The sequence below is a fragment of the Camelus bactrianus genome, chromosome 15 (assembly GCF_048773025.1).
Source record: "Camelus bactrianus isolate YW-2024 breed Bactrian camel chromosome 15, ASM4877302v1, whole genome shotgun sequence".
Classification (NCBI taxonomy): domain Eukaryota; kingdom Metazoa; phylum Chordata; class Mammalia; order Artiodactyla; family Camelidae; genus Camelus; species Camelus bactrianus.
Window position 1 is genome coordinate 53636223 of NC_133553.1, and position 16118 is coordinate 53652340.

The window sequence follows — 16118 nt, forward strand, 5'->3', positions numbered from 1 at the left end:
CTTTGATCCCTATCTCCCACTAGATGGAAGTATTGTCGGTCCAGCACATCATCACTTTGCCTCTCTCCTTTATTCTATCCAGATGGAGTGCCAAGGCCAAGGTCAGGCGGGCTCACAGATTGACCTTTGGAATTAGTCCGATGCAGAGCAACACTGAACCCATCCATCCAGAGCCAAAGGTTCATGTCTGAAGCAATGTCCAGTAAGTACTTTTTAAGAGGCTTAATCCAGAGTTCAGTACTTCCTGACTGAAGGAGCTCTGGCAAGTTACTTAACCTTTCTGAGTCTGAATTTCCTCATTCGTGAAATGGGAATAATCCTAGAACTTACCTCACATGTTTGTGATGATTAAATGAGTTTTACCACATGTGAAATGCTTAGAGCAGTGTCTAGCACATGTTTATCAATATTATTAATATTAATAAATGGTTTTAGGGGTGATATTGATTGCAAGAGCAGGTGATGATATATGCATTGGAAATACCTTTTTTTTTTTTTTTTGAAATTCTTTGACTTTGCAAATGATCTAAAAAGTCCTTGGTGTGAGATCAAGCACCTTCATTCACCTCTCTAAATTAGCCATTTCTATTATGGGCAGACTTCTATCCCTTTCTGTAAATTGTCCATACTTCCAAAATGGGATGTGATATGGTCTTGTTCCTTGAAGGGAAAAATGATGCAACTATATAGCAACTATATGTAGATAAAGCAGTGATTGATTAGACAAACTAAACATAATTTTAAAAAATAAATCAAAGAGGAATGGAATTCGCTTTTTATGAGAACTGCTTCGTTCCATACTAGATTATTTCTCATTTTCACTAAATGAGATACAAAATTGTCAGGTCTAAATAACAATTTCACAAAGCTTGGTTTTCTAGGTCATACCACAGGTGTTTTCTGATCAGTGAAAAGTACCATTGTCAATTCCCAGGGCCTGTCCTTTGGACATTTCTCTGTATGACATTATTGTAGGTAGGAGAACTGATCAATGTATAATGGCCAAGCAGAATTCAGAATCATGCTCTATAATCACACTTCATTTAAAGTATATTCCATCCCCAACACCTTCCCTTGGTAAAATTGGGATGGGGCAATACGGTTCAGCAAAAGGCCACAGGCTTTGCCACAATGTTTGAATCTTGGATGTACCGTTTATTATTGAATTTTGAATGTATTAACTATTCCAATAAATTCATGAAACAAACAAATAGTTCTTAAACTTTAGCATGGATCAGAATCATCTAAAGGCAGTTTAAACATGGATTGTGGACACCACCCCCAGAGTTTCTAATTAGGTGGGTCTGCTGCTTGGCCCAAGAATTTGCATTGCTAACAAGTTTCTAAGTAAAGATAGTGATACTGCTAATCTGAGGACCTTCCTTTATAACAACTAGGATACATTAGATGCAGTAAACTAGGTTCAAGCTGGTACCAGATTTGGGCCAGAGTTTCCACATCTGTAAAGTGGGAAGAATATTGACTTGGAAAGTTTTCTGTGAAGATTAGAGATATTGTATACATGCACCTAGCCCTTACTGGGCAGTCAAAAAATAGGTTTTTTTTTTAAAAGTAGATATTATTCCCTAGCGTCAAAACCCTGGATTCCAGTTCAAGCTCTGGTGATTGCTGACTGAATGATTCGTTGTAAACTCCATAACCTCTCAAAACATCATTTATTTGTAAAGTGGATGCTCTTGTCTGAACTGTGGTCCCCCAAATTCACATATTGAAGCCCTACCTACCTACCCCCCACCCCACCACACCCAATGCATGGTATTTGGAGATGAGGCTTTGGGAGGCAATTAGGTTTTGATGAGGTCATGAGGGTGGAGGCTTCACGATGGGATTAGTCTCCTTACTAGAAGAGACCAGAGAGCTTGCTTCTGCTCTCCTTCTCCACCATGTCATACACAGCTAGAAGCTGGCCCCTGAAAGCCAGGAAGAGAGCCCTCACCAAGAATCTAATTGGCTGGCCCCTTGATCTCATTCTTTGCAAGAGCTGTGAGAAATAAATTCCTGTTGTTTAAGCCACCCACCCTACATATTTTGTTATGACAACCTGAGCTAACACAATGGAGTCAATCCCTACCTTATAAATTAGGGATATGATATGTTGTGTGTACAGCACTTGGAATACTGCTGGCTACCTGTAGTAGGAGGCAGCTAATGAGTTTTAGCATTATTATTTAATGATACAGTCATCACTGTGCCCTTTCTTCCAATTCCATTGTAGGATTTCTTACTTTAACCTTGCTAAGAACCTCCCACCCCCATATCTGATGGTAAGCTGACTGCAGGGCATGTAGATGAGACAATAAGTAGTGAGGGCTAATTCACATCATTGCCTTCAACTTTATTGCTACAGATTAATTTTTGTCCCAGTATCTCATCTTTGGACTAGCACGTATTTATATAAGAACAAAATTGCTATCAACCCTCTTTCTGGGCTCAGCCTGTCCAAGAGAGTAAGCCATCTTGTGTGGCTCATTTTCTGGTGACGTTCTTTTTTTTTAGAACACACTGGTCAGTTTTCTCCTGGGTGGTATCTTGCACATGTGTTTCCCATTAAAGTAGCAACTGAAGAGTGGCAACTGTGAATCTTTTCTGGCTGGTGCTCATGTTCCCTTTTCTTCTGTAATTAGCCTTTGGGTGGAAGTTTTTGGAGGGAGGGGGAAGCTTATTTATGAATTGAAAATTGGACTTGATGCATGTGACACTGGGTTAAGTTGCTCAAACTTAGCTGTGATAAAAACTTTCCCTGGTTCTTTTTCTCTCATTAAAATTTTCTCATTTATAAGTATATTCCTTAGGCTTTACATTTCTACAGTTGTCAAGCATCTGATTTTGTTTTAAAAGTCATGTTAAGGACTCGATTAAGCTTTAAAAGTGAAAAAAAAAAGTCAAATGCTTCTGATTATTTTAAAGACAGTATTTTATCATGGTGAATAGTATTATTGGAATCACCTAAACATAAGTGAACAAGCTATCAGGGTCCACTTTTAATGGTTTTTATTATTTTACTTATGAAAAAATGATATACAGCCATTCTGGGAAAAGTTTGGCAGTTTCTTATAAAGTTAAACACAGATGTACCATGTGATCCATTCCTAGATATTTACCCAAGAGAAATGAAAATTTATGTTCACAACAAAACTTGTACACAAATGTTTATAGCAGCTTTATTCATAATTGCCACAAACTGGAAATAACTCAAGTATCCTTCAGTGGGTGAGTGAACAAACAAACTGATACATTCATATTATGGAATACTACTCAGCAATGAAAATGAACTATTAAGACAGGCAACAGTTTGGATGAATCACAAAGGCATTTTGCTGAGTGAAAAGTTACATGACAAAGGTTGTATTCTTCACATTCTGGAAAAGATAAAACCATAGTGGTAGAGAACAGGCCAGTGGTTTGCCAATGGTTAAAGGTAGGTGGGGATTATAAAGAAGTAGCACCAGAGAATTTGGGAGGGGTGTGAGAACTGTTCTGTAACCTTGATTGCAGTGAAGGTTTCATGACTATCCATGTAGTAAAAAGTCATAGAACTGTGCACCAAAAGAAGTCAATCTCACTGTGTTAGTTTAAAAAAAAGGATTAATGGGGATGAAAAAAGACATTACATCTCCTTCAGGAACATAAATGATTGTTTCAGTGTATTATGCAGTGAAATTTTAAAATGTGTGTTGAGCAGAATCTATTACAGAATTTCCATACAGGTAGGAAATATCAGGAAAATATTTATTTTTGTCTGTCTGCATAATGACAGGAAGGAGGATAGATGGGTTCAATTTTACCCATGGTTTCCATATACATCAACAACTAAAAATCATAGGAGAATATAATGAGTTAACAATACTCATAAGTTGCTTTTTGAAGTCTCTAATCCTCATCACTTATCAACTTTCTGATCTCTGTTGCATTTTCAAAAATGAATTGCATCTGGATTCTGAGTCTGAGATGCTTGAGATGGGAAGTAGTTGGGTCAAAAGTGGGAATTCACTTTATACGGCCCATCGGCTTTCATATCCTACCATCTGAAACTAATTTGTTGTGTGTAATTTATTCCATAAAGTTGCTGGAATAAACAATGCATGCACAGCTCCTTAGATGTGTATTCAGCAGGGACTTGCTTGCCTGTATGCGATTTCCAGCTCTCTCAGAGCTTTCAGAAGTACCATCCAGCACTCGAGATGTCATGTGGTTTCTTGGAGGGCCTATTATTTATAAACTAGGGTACTTGTGTGTGGTTTGTTATCTGTGACTGATGCCATGGCCCCCGTTCCCAAATTGTTCTTAAGTCAAGATCAGTGAGTTAGTAATGGGGAACAAACATGCCCACTCTACGCCTCTGGTTCAAGTAAACACAACAGGAATGGGAGTGTTTGGTCAAATGGATGAGAAGTTACAGCATAGTAGTTTGTCACTTTCCTCCTAGGAAATGCAAGACACCTCAGATGGTGCATTTTCCATGGTGGCAGTTTGTTTGGGGATATGGCCTGACTTCAATTCTGTGTTGTGGTTGCTATAACATTTCACAAAGCTCCTCAAACCCTTCCACTTCCCATCCTTATTGCCAGGAGCTTGGCCAGATGGTGGCATGGTAAGAATAAGGCATGGCCCTTCTTAGAGATCTCACAAATTCCCTCACAGTCCTCACAGTGCAAGCAAATTCTTCTCAAACTACACATTCCAAACTACATTTTGTCTCTTTTAAAGAAGGGCTATTCCAGAGTCCATATGGGTCACTTCTAGTGCTCTTTCTCTCAAAAATAAATATTTTCATTTTGTCCCTGTAATTAAATCTGAGTACTAGGCTTAAAGATTTCCCTTCTGAATTCGTACACTATCAATAGCATTTTAAGACAAAGAGTACAAATCATTACAGAATATCTTAGAATGCTCTTGTCAGTTCTAGAAATACACGTTTGAGTTTCTCCTTATTGCAAAAGGACTCCTTCTCCAGGAATCTTCTAGCTTACACTTGAACTTTGGCACATGGTTCCTTCTTGCCTTATTTACTTGGAGGCCATCAATTCTTACGTTATTCAAAAGTATTTTTGGAGCATTTTCTATATATCAGGCACTGTTCTAGTTACTGAAGAAATAAGACAAAATCACAGGCTTCATGGAATTGGGGAAGAAAGAGAATAAAAAGGAAATAAAAATGATTTTAATACATCTCAAAAATGTTCTCCTAGGGCAGTCTACCCAAGCAATAGAAATAAAAGCAAGAATAAACAAATGGGACCTAATGAAACTTACAAGCTTCTGCACAGCAGAGGAAACCATAAGTAAAACACAATGACAACCTACGGAATGGGAGAAAATTTTTGCAAATGATGAAACTGACAAAGGCTTGATCTCCAGAATATATTAACAGCTCATATGACTTAATAAGAAAAAAGCAAACAACCCAATCCAAAAATGGGCAGAAGACCTAAACAAGCAATTCTCCAAGGAAGAAATACAAATGATCAATAGGCACATGAAAAAATGCTCAATATCACTAATTATCAGAGAAATGCAAATCAAAACTAAAATGAGGTATCACCTCATACCAGTCAGAATGGCCATCATTCAAAAGTCTACAAATGACAAATGCTGGAGAGGCTGTGGGAAAAAGGGGAACCTCCTGCACTGCTGGTGGGAATGCAGTTTGGTGCAGCTACTGTGGAAAACAGTATGGAGATTCCTCAAAAGACTAGGAATAGACTTACCATATGACCCAGGAATCCTGCTCCTGGGCATATATCCAGAAGGAACCCTACTTCAAAAAGACACCTGCACCCCAATGTTCATAGCAGCACTATTTACAATAGCCAAGACATGGAAACAGACTAAATATCCATCAACAGATGACTGGATAAAGAAGATGTGGTATATTTATACAATGGAATACCACTCAGCCATAAAAACTGACAACATAACGCTATTTGCAGCAACATGGATGCTCCTGGAGAATGTCATTCTAAGTGAAGTAAGCCAGAAAGAGAAAGTAAAATACCATATGAGATCACTCATATGTGGAATCTAAAAAACAAACAAACAAACAAACAAAGCATAAATACAGAACAGAAATAGACTCATAGACATAGAATACAAACTTGTGGTTGCCAAGGGGGCGGAGGGTGGGAAGAGATAGACTGGGATTTCAAAATTGTAGAATAGATAAACAAGATTATACTGTATAGCACAGGGAAATATACACAAGATCTTATGGTAGCTCACAGAGGAAAAAATGTGACAATGAATATATGTATGTTCATGTATAACTGAAAAATTGTGTTCTACACTGGAATTTGACACAACATTGTAAAATCACTATAACTCAATAAAGAATGTTAAAAAATGATTTTAGAACATGTGAAATGCTAAGAAAGAAATAAAACATGAATAAGAGAGAGTGAGTGTAGGAGTGGAGAGAATGCATGATTTTAGACAATAGGTTGTTATAGAGACCTCTTGAGGACCTCAAAGACCTCTTTGAGAAGGTCACATTTGAGCTGAGTCATAAAAAAGCCAGCCATGTAAAGATTGAGGAAAGAAAATTCTAGAGCAGGCTGTTTATCTATCAGGCACTACACTCTTCATGTTTGAGAGATGGAGTTGGAAACTGCCTCTCTCCCATTTTAATGCACAATCAACTGAATGAATTATTTCTTCTAAAACCTTAGGCTGTGTGGGTTTAGAGGTTCTCGTGTCCAAGAAAGGACCACTACCATGAGGGAACATAAGTCATGATTCAGTGAAATTGGAGGTTGCTGCTTCTGAAGCTGGTCAAGGCCTATGTTAATCGTGCCATCAATTCTTTGTTCCACCTATTCCATGTTTCTCGCCCTCTGCCAAAACCTTGGGTGGGTAGGAATTTTTACCTGGTAGGTGAACCAAGTGTTTATGCCTATAGGACTCAAGACCTTAGTGGTCTTGTCTTTATTGGCTCTACATTATTTCCACTGACCAGTGTTTCTGGGCTTGGGAGTACTAAGCTGTGTTCCAGTGAATCCTCTGGGTTCTACTATGTAGTAGCAGCTTTTTTTGTATTGCATATTTAATGAGAAGTTGAGGATTTTCAGAAGGGGAATGTTATGCCCCCCTTCATTTTAAAGGATATTTATTGTTCTTATGTATATGGAGGCTGTCTCAGTTGTGGTGAAGCCTCATCTCTAGGTAGCCAAGAGCAATGACATCATTACATGTATTCAAATTATATTCTGCATTTAAAAATTGAGGTATAATTGATGTTTAACACTATATTAGTTTCAAGTGAACAATGTGCTTCCATATTTGTATATATTCCAAAATGATCACCACAATAAGTCTAAGTCATGCCTCCTCCTCTCCCTCCTTTTTAAGATTATTCTGGCTGTCTGGGGAGAGAATGGATTTGAGAGGCAACACACACACACAGAACAATGGTAATAAAATAATAAATTAAATAATTATTGTGCTAATGGCTAACATGTGAGTGCTTATTTTATCCCAGACACTGTTTTTAGCACTTAACTATATACACTCTAATCTTCATAACCTCCCCATGTGATTTTTATTTCCATTTTGGAGATGGGAAAGTGAAGGCACAGAAGTCAAGCCACTTGCCCCAAAACACACGATAAGTAGTGGGGCATTCTGATTTTAGAGTCTTCATTCTCAACCATTAAGCAGTGTCTCCCTGGGTGTGCAAGGAGAGACCTGGAGGAAATTTCCACAAAAGTATAGAGAGAGGAGAATCTGGATTATGATGGAAGCAGTGGTGATAGTGAAGATTTTTGGATACAGACTATATTTGAGGTGAGTCTTGAGGGAGTGAGTTAGAGAGGAATCAAAGGTGACTCCTAGAATCATAAGTTGAACAACTGGACAGATGTCAGTGCCTTTAACTGAGATGGTAAAGACTGGCAAAGTGGCAAGTTTGGGGAGTTCAAAAAAAGTTATGTTCTGGACACATTAGGTTGTCCATCCATATGGAGATGCCAATTGTATTAGTCTGGCAAGGTTCTCCAGAGATACAGAGCCAATAGAATCAATATATAGATATATTTATATATATATATGTATTTACATAAATGTGTGTGTATGTAAATAAAGAGACTTATTTATTATAAGGTCTTGGTTCACATGATTATTAAGTCTGACAAGTCCCAAGATCTGCAGTTGGCAACCTGGAAACCCAGAGGACCAATGGTATAAGTTCCAGGCTGAGGGCAGGAAAACTAATGTCCCAGCTCAAGGTAGTCAGACAGGAGAACGTCTCCCTTGCATGTGAAGAGGGTCAGCCTTTTTGTTCTTTTCAGGTCTTCACCTGTTTGGATGAGGACCACCCACATTAGGGAAGGCAATCTGCTTTATTCAGTCTATTGATTCAAATGTTAATCTCATCCAGAAACACCACCACAGACACACCCAGAAGAATGTTTGACCAAACTTATGGGCACTTTTTGGCTCAGTCAAGTTGACACATAAAATTAACTATCACAAGATCACCCATCAACTTGACCAACAAACCATATAACCTTAATACATACTTAAACCCCCCCCAAAACACAATAACAAGGTCATAATTCCACCTAACATAATACTGCTAGTCTGCATACAATGAAAAATGCATTAACCCCTTCCCCAGAAGAAGTAGGTCCTTGAATGATGTTTACTCTTCTCCTTCATATCCCATAACTTAAATACTATGATGTAAATGAGTAATATTTAGATAATATGATATAAAGTCAATGCATCTTATGTTACATGATAAGAGAATGAGAGGAAAGAAAACAAAGATATATATATATATATGTATATATATATACACAGACACATACATAAACATATTCATAAGAAAATAAGGAGAAAATATTCATGACAATTATAGCATTCATTTCTGTAACTGGTCATAACTGATGTTTATTACTACGTTCTTCCACTATCCATTCTGTATGCTCTTTGCCTTCAGAAAGTACTAGCTGGTCATGGTTCTTCACCTGAGTGACTCAAGATTTATTCCAAAGGATCTGGGTCGTTAGTAATCCTACCAGCATTAGGTTGTAGTTTTCCACTGACCTTTATCACAGGGCATGGTAATACTAAGAGACACCCTAAGGGATATCCTGCATTCCAGACATACTCTTCCTTACCACCTCTGTGGAGTAGCAGTCCAAGTTTCCCTTCATAGTCGGGATCAATCACCCTAGCCTGCCCAGTAACTCTCCTTTGTCTGTTGATTCAGAGACATGAGGAGTCCTAACTGGCTGGGCAACAGCCTTAACTTCGAGTTCAGTGAAATCATTGTTGTGTCTCCAAGAGTTTGCTGTGAAGTGAATTCCTTGATCAAAAGAAATGCTACATGGGATACCATGATGGTGGCTGAGACACACTGTAAGTCCACAGATGGTAGTTTTGGCAGAAGCATTGCATGCTGAGAAGGCAATCCATGTCCAGAGTAAATATCTATTCCAGTTAAGAATAAACACTGTGCTTTCCATGATAGAAGGAGTCCAATGGAATTAACCTATCTATTCTGGCTGATCACCATAGGGAATGGTACCATATCAGGGATTCTATTGATTTCTGCTGCTGGCACATTGGGCATTCAGCAGTGACAGTAGCCAGGTTAAGCTTGGTAAGTGGAAATCCATGTTGCTGAGGCCATGAAAACCCTCCATCCTTGCCACCATGACTACTTTGTTTATATGGCCATTGGGCAATAACAAAAGTGGCTGGGGAAAGAGGCTGACTGTTAGCCACAAAACAAGTCATCTTATCCACTTTGTTATTAAAATCCTTCCCTGTCGAGGCCACCCTTTGGTGAACATTTGCATGGAACACAAATATCTTCATATTTTCTTGCCTATTCAGAGAGGTCTATTAATTGACCTCTTCCCTAAATTTCCTTGTCACCAGTTTTCCAATCATGTTCCTTCTAAATTCCTGACCATCCAGACAAATCATTGGCCATAGCCCATGATTAAGTATATCCCTGCACGTCTGGTCACTTCTGCTTAAAACCAAAGTGAACAACAAGGTTCAGTGCTTGATGTTCTGTCCACTGGGAGGCTTTCCCTTCACCACTGTCCTTCAAGATATCCCAGAAAGGTGCAGTAGTGCTACAGCTATCTACTTTTTGGGTGGTGCCTACATATCATGCAGAACCATCTATAAATCAGGCTTGAGTCTTTTCCTCTTTCAACTAATCGTAGGGAACTCTCCATGGGGCCATAGGTGCAGGCTGGGAGGGAGAAGGCAGTGTAGCAGGAGGGGGAACCATGGACTTTTGGGCCACTTCTTCATATAACTTACTTGTGACTTCAGGGCCTGCTCAGGCCAGATCACATATATAACATTTCCATTTGATGATGGAGTGCTGCTGTGCATGCCCAACTTCATGACTTGATGGATCAGATAACACTCAATTTTGATGGGCAGCTTAGGTCGTATGGTAACTTGAGGACCCATGGTTAAACGTTTAGTCCCTACTAAGGCTCAGTAACAGGCCAAGATCTGTTTTTGATGGGAGGATGGCAGGGCTTTTCTCCAAAATCCTAAGAGTCTGTACTGTGATTCACCTATGGGGGCCTGCCAGAGGCTCCAAACAGCATCCCTGTGTGCCACAGCCACTTCAAGCACCATTGGATCTGCTGGATCATGTGACCCAAGTGGCAGAGCAGGTTGCATGTTGGCCTGGTCCTGTTGCAGAGCCTCCTCTTGTTCTAGTCCCCACTCAAAACTAGCAGCTGTTTAGGTCATGTGGTAAATAGGCCAGGGTAATATACCCAAATGAAGAGTATGTTGCCACCAAAATTCAAAGAAGCCCACTAGGTATTGTGCCTCTTTATTGGTTGTAGGAGGGACCAGGTGCAACAACTTATCCTTCATCATAGAAGAGCTTTCTTGACATGCCCCATACCACTGGACCCCTAGAAATTTCATTGAGGCAGAAGGTCCCTGAATTTTTACCAAAAAGTCTAGAGTAATTGCTGCTTCTTGCTCACTAGGTTCAATCAGCATAAAGTCATCAATGTGATAGACAAGTGTGATACATTGTGGAAGAGAAAGGTGATCAAAGCTCCATGAACTAAATTATGACGTAGGGCTAGGGAATTGATATATCTCTGAGGTAGGACAGTGAAAGCAAACTGGCCTTACCAGCTGAAAGCAAATTGTTTCTGGTGGTCCCTTTTGGCAGATATGAATAAAGAAAGCATTTGCCAGATCAAAAGCTGCATGCCAGGTACCAGGGGATGTGTTAATTTGTGTCAAACAGTGAAACCATATCTGATACAACAGCTATAATTGGAGTCACCACCTGCTTAAGCTTATGATAATCCACTGTCATTCTTCAATATCCATCTGTCTTGTGCAAAGACCAAATAAGTAAGGTGAATTGGCTTGTGGTGGGAATCCCCCTCTTGCTTCTTTTAATTCCTTCATGAAGGCACTAATCTCTGCCTTTCCTCCAGGAATGAGACATTGCTTTTGGCTCATTATTTTTTTTTTTTAGGTAGAGAAAGTTCTAGTGGCTTCCATTCAGCCTTTCCCACCACAATAGCCAATTATGGTCTGGGAACCAATGTGATAATTCTGCCAGTGGCTGAGTACATTTATTCCAATTATGCATTCTAGAACTGGGGAAATCACAGGTTAGGTCCAGATACCCACTGGGCCCACTGTGAAACAGACCTAAGCTAAAACTCCATTGATCACCTGACTTCCATAAGCCCCTGCTCTGATTGGTGGACCAGCATGATATTTTGGTTCTCCTGGAATTAATGTTAGTTCAGAGCCAGTTTCCAGCAGTCCCCAAAAATGTCTAATTATTACCTTTCTCCAATACCCAGTTACCCTGGTAAAAGGCTATAAGCCACTCTGACTGCTGTGCATTATGGTGACCACACTCACCCTGCACTTAGTGATTGAGCACTGCCACTTGGCCCCTGCCATATGGGGATCCAATCACTCATCACATTTTGGTTTCCTAATTCAGCGACTACAGTTCCCACTATTAGGTCTTGCCTACAGAGAAGAGTGTTCACAGAGCTCTTCAAGGATCCAGCGTTCCCTCATGAATTTATTTTTCACAGTCATGGTGAAGGGTATGTCTCTGGACCCTCCCAGGGTGAGTGAGTAGGTCTTAAATGACAGATCCACTCTAACATTCCAATCTCCTCATGTCTTTGAATCCCTTCCTCTACATTAAACCAAAGTGAATCTGGCATTTTAACTTGCTCACTGTGGACCACTTTTTGGTCCATGTTTCAGGCAACCAACTAACCAAACAGAGTGTTGAAGCCCTTTCTAACTCCCTGAGCTGCAATAAACACAGAATCTCTACTTAGTCAACCCATATCAATAGATTCAGCCTGATTCAACTTTATGTTTCTTCTACCGTTATCCCTTGCTCTTATTGTACACTCCCCCAAATATTCCCTGGATTTCTGACTCTATAGGTTAGAAAACACAAGTAGTTCTTTTGCAGTATAGTACAGCTCCTTATGGATCACACTTTGTACCTCACCTTGAGGGGTCTGCTGGAACTTGTGTCTAGTTATGGGTCTAGAAGCAAAGAGGGGTGGTAAGGGTAGGTCCTGAGGAGACTCTGCATTGTCTTGCAAGCAAACTGCCTCAGTGAAGGCTCTTATGGTTTCCTCAGGCAATACAGGGTTAATCCTCTTAAATGGGGTGCTGAGGGGGGATGGAGAGGCCACTTCCATTGGCAAAGAAGACTCCTCAGAATATAGGGGCTCAATGTCTCCAGTTTCATCAGGGTCTTCCCACAGGTCCCCATTCCAACTTTCAGGATCTTATTCCAATCAATCCAATCCAAGAGTTGGATATATTGGACTAGAGCTCAGAGAACAGTCAGGGCTAGAGATATGAGTTTGTGATTCATTAGCTTATATATAGTGTTCAAAGATATAGAACTCAATACCAAAACCCCCATCCTCCCTCAGGAGAGACTGTATATAGAGAAAAGGCCTGAAGACCTAATTAGGAAGATTTCTAAACTTTCATATTCAGGTATGCACTACTGCTCTGGAAAGAATAGTTAAAATGATGATTTCCAGTACAAACAACTAATTTTTTTTTCAATTACCAAGAGTCCACATGTGCCAGGAAATCTTCTAAGTGCTAGGGATACCACGGTGTATACTACATAGTCCCAGCCCTCAAGCTACCTGTATTCTGGTGAAGAACACAATTAAAAAGCTAAACAAGTATAGAACCAGTGTCAAGTAGCGATGGGTACTATGAAGAAACAAAGTCAGGTAAAGGAGTAGATAATGATAGACTAGGGAGGCTATGTTAAATGGAATAGTTGGGGAAGGTGTTTCTGAAAAGCAGAGACTTGAAGTGGGAGAGCTAGCTATTCGAACATCTGGAGAATGGAGCAGAGTTAGGTATGGCAGGCAAAGAGGAATGGAAGGAACTGACTGAAAGAGAGGCGAGGGGTCTGATTCTGTGGGGTCTTTAGAGGGAGAGGAAGGAGCAAGGAGAGTGAAGAGGTCCAGAGAGGGGAAGGAAGGGAGGGAGCAAGAAGCAGAGGGAGAGAAAGGGGTAGGTGGACAGAATGAATGAAAAAATGAATATGAATTATACGAATGAATTGGTTAGGCAGGAGGAAAGGAGATGGAAAAGGAGGTAGATATCGCAGGTGGGCTTGGATTTTATTGGCAAAGTTTAGAGAATTGAGATTGAGAGGCTCTGGAGTAATTGTGGGGGAATTAAGAACACGAGAGGAGGTTCCTAGATGTATTGCTGAAAGTTATGAATTGTTTTTCCTTTAATGTTCTTTGTCAGATATGACAAGAAGTGGGATTATTTTTATAATTACTTATTGTCATTGGCCTGTGTTTCTTTTAATGTAACATTCCACTGGAACTGGACTTTATGGTGCATACTTGGGTTATTTAAATTTAATAAACATCAAATTTATGTCTCACATTACCAGCAGGAATGACTATTAATAGATCATACATAGTAGCCTTTTCTGTCTTTGGGAAACATATTCCACTGAACCTATGAAAAACCATATATAGTACACGTACAGTATACAGTATATAGTAAGTAACTTATTAAATTGCTTATCAAATTTATTTTAAAATTACCCACAAAAGTTGTATCATTGCTTCTATAAAATAATATTCTATCCATATTAAAACATATCCATTTCAGGGCTCTTACTCCTCTAAAAACTCTTGATTTTACACAAACCATTATAAATTGGTTTTCAGTCTGTTCCCTTCGTAAGTATGTAAGCTCCATTAATGTAGTAACTTTGCAGACTGCTGTATCACAAGTGCCTAGAGTAGTACCTGGCACATAATAGGTGTTAAATAAATGTCTGATAAATGAGTTAATAAGTGAAGCAAAATAAGCTTGCTTCTCAAACCACCTTGACCATTTGAGTTAGAAAATGCTGGAAATACAAATGAATTTAGGCTAGTTGAAAGTATAATTAGTCATAACATGTTATCTTTTATAGTAACTGCTTTGTAGCATTTTTTTCTATAATATTTACTTTAGTGGTAATAATGGGAAATAATATCTGTTTAAATTGCAATACCTATTTAAACTCCATAAATGCTTTAAAAAAGATAAGCAAAGTTAGCAAATCAAATATATGTACTCATTTTTCTCGCAAGTTATAAAAACGATCAGCAAGTTTTAGATTGTTTTATTTCATACTAATATATTTAATAAGGAAGGTACAACTGTATTATAGGCATAAACATGGAACTAGATTAACTTCTCTGGTTCCATTAATAAATCTATGAGTGGTAGCTAGTGATAGGTGTTTTAGCATCTTGGGACAACCCCTCAGAAATATTTCTCTTTAGGGTTAAATTAAGAGTGCTTATTTTATTGTATAACCATAAATACATCTCAGAAAATCTAACTTCAGGTGTTTACTGATGATCGTTTAGATGCTGAAGGCAATGCATTAGGAACTGATGGTGACCGATTCTTATCCAATCAGTTCCTGATGCAGTATCTGCGACATCAAAAACTCTATAATAATTATGTTGAGTATCATTTATTCCGAATGTAGCAACTTTGTCCCCTTTTGTTCCTACATGTGAAATTTTCAATTAAGTAACTTTTTAAAAACATGTCACATGATAAATGAATTGGAAGTCAGACTAATGAATAATTTCCCCAGGTTATCAAGAGAGACTGTAAATGTAATGTGTGTAAGACTCACTTAGCACAATCACTTATTTCATGACAATCTAGTGTGGATAAGTATTTTTTTAGAGAGGATATTTAAAAAATATCATTAAGCCATTCATTTTTATTTTTAATGATTATTTTTAAGTATTAAAAATTAAGGTAGATTTGAATGAGACAATCTAATGATCACTTAATTTTAGATTCATTGATTAGGATAACCTACATGTATATTTTCAAGGTACGTTTATTATGTCTTTTTAACCATTCTAGAATTCTAGCTCACTGAAATGATACAGTTATTAGAGTTAGTTAATATGGGAAGCACATGACACCAAGAAGAATGTTGTGGCCAAACATACATCCCTAAGAATGTTACTGGTTTCTTATTGATAATTTTGCTATTTGTGATCTCACTGGAAAATTCTAATTAGTCCTCCAGAATTTCCCCAAGTATAGAAGAAATGAAGGGTTCAAGTATTACTTAGCAAATCTATCCTTCTGTCCAATGGAGTTTCTGCTTTGCATGGGCTATTCTGGACATAAAGAGTAGGAAATAGTTGGGTAGGGGATTTGGGAGTAGAATAATGGTGGAGCTGAGAGGTGGAAATCACAGAATGGAGACTGAAGAGTCCATTCTGGGATTGCTACCTGTCTGTCTTCATTTATCCAGATCCCAAGTAGGCTTGAGAATTAAGTTTTCACTGTATTTTTATTTTACAGATGGTGAAATTTTAGAATACATTAAAATACTCCAGGGATATAATTTCCAGCCTATTGTATCTTTTTTCTAGCGTTCTGACCTTTGATTAAGTATGTTATCTCAGTTGTTTAACAGACATTTCCTTAAGGTTGATATACTTTTCATAGGGAGTATTTTTGTAAAGCCAAAGGACTTGTAAGCAGAATGGTATTGGGCACCCTAAAGACCTCCTTTGGAGAAGGAACTC

General features: G+C 38.6%; 1 protein-coding gene across 3 annotated transcripts in view; it reads left to right on the forward strand.

Moving 5' to 3' along the window:
• The window catches only part of CCDC85A (coiled-coil domain containing 85A), a 1028435-nt gene that overhangs the window by 253337 nt on the left and 758980 nt on the right, over positions 1–16118 (forward strand). For all 3 annotated transcript variants that reach the window (XR_012498974.1, XR_012498973.1, XR_006723740.2), the window contains exon 4: positions 83–202. The gene's annotated coding sequence lies outside the window, so the exon portion shown is untranslated. The remainder of the gene's footprint in view (positions 1–82; positions 203–16118) is intronic.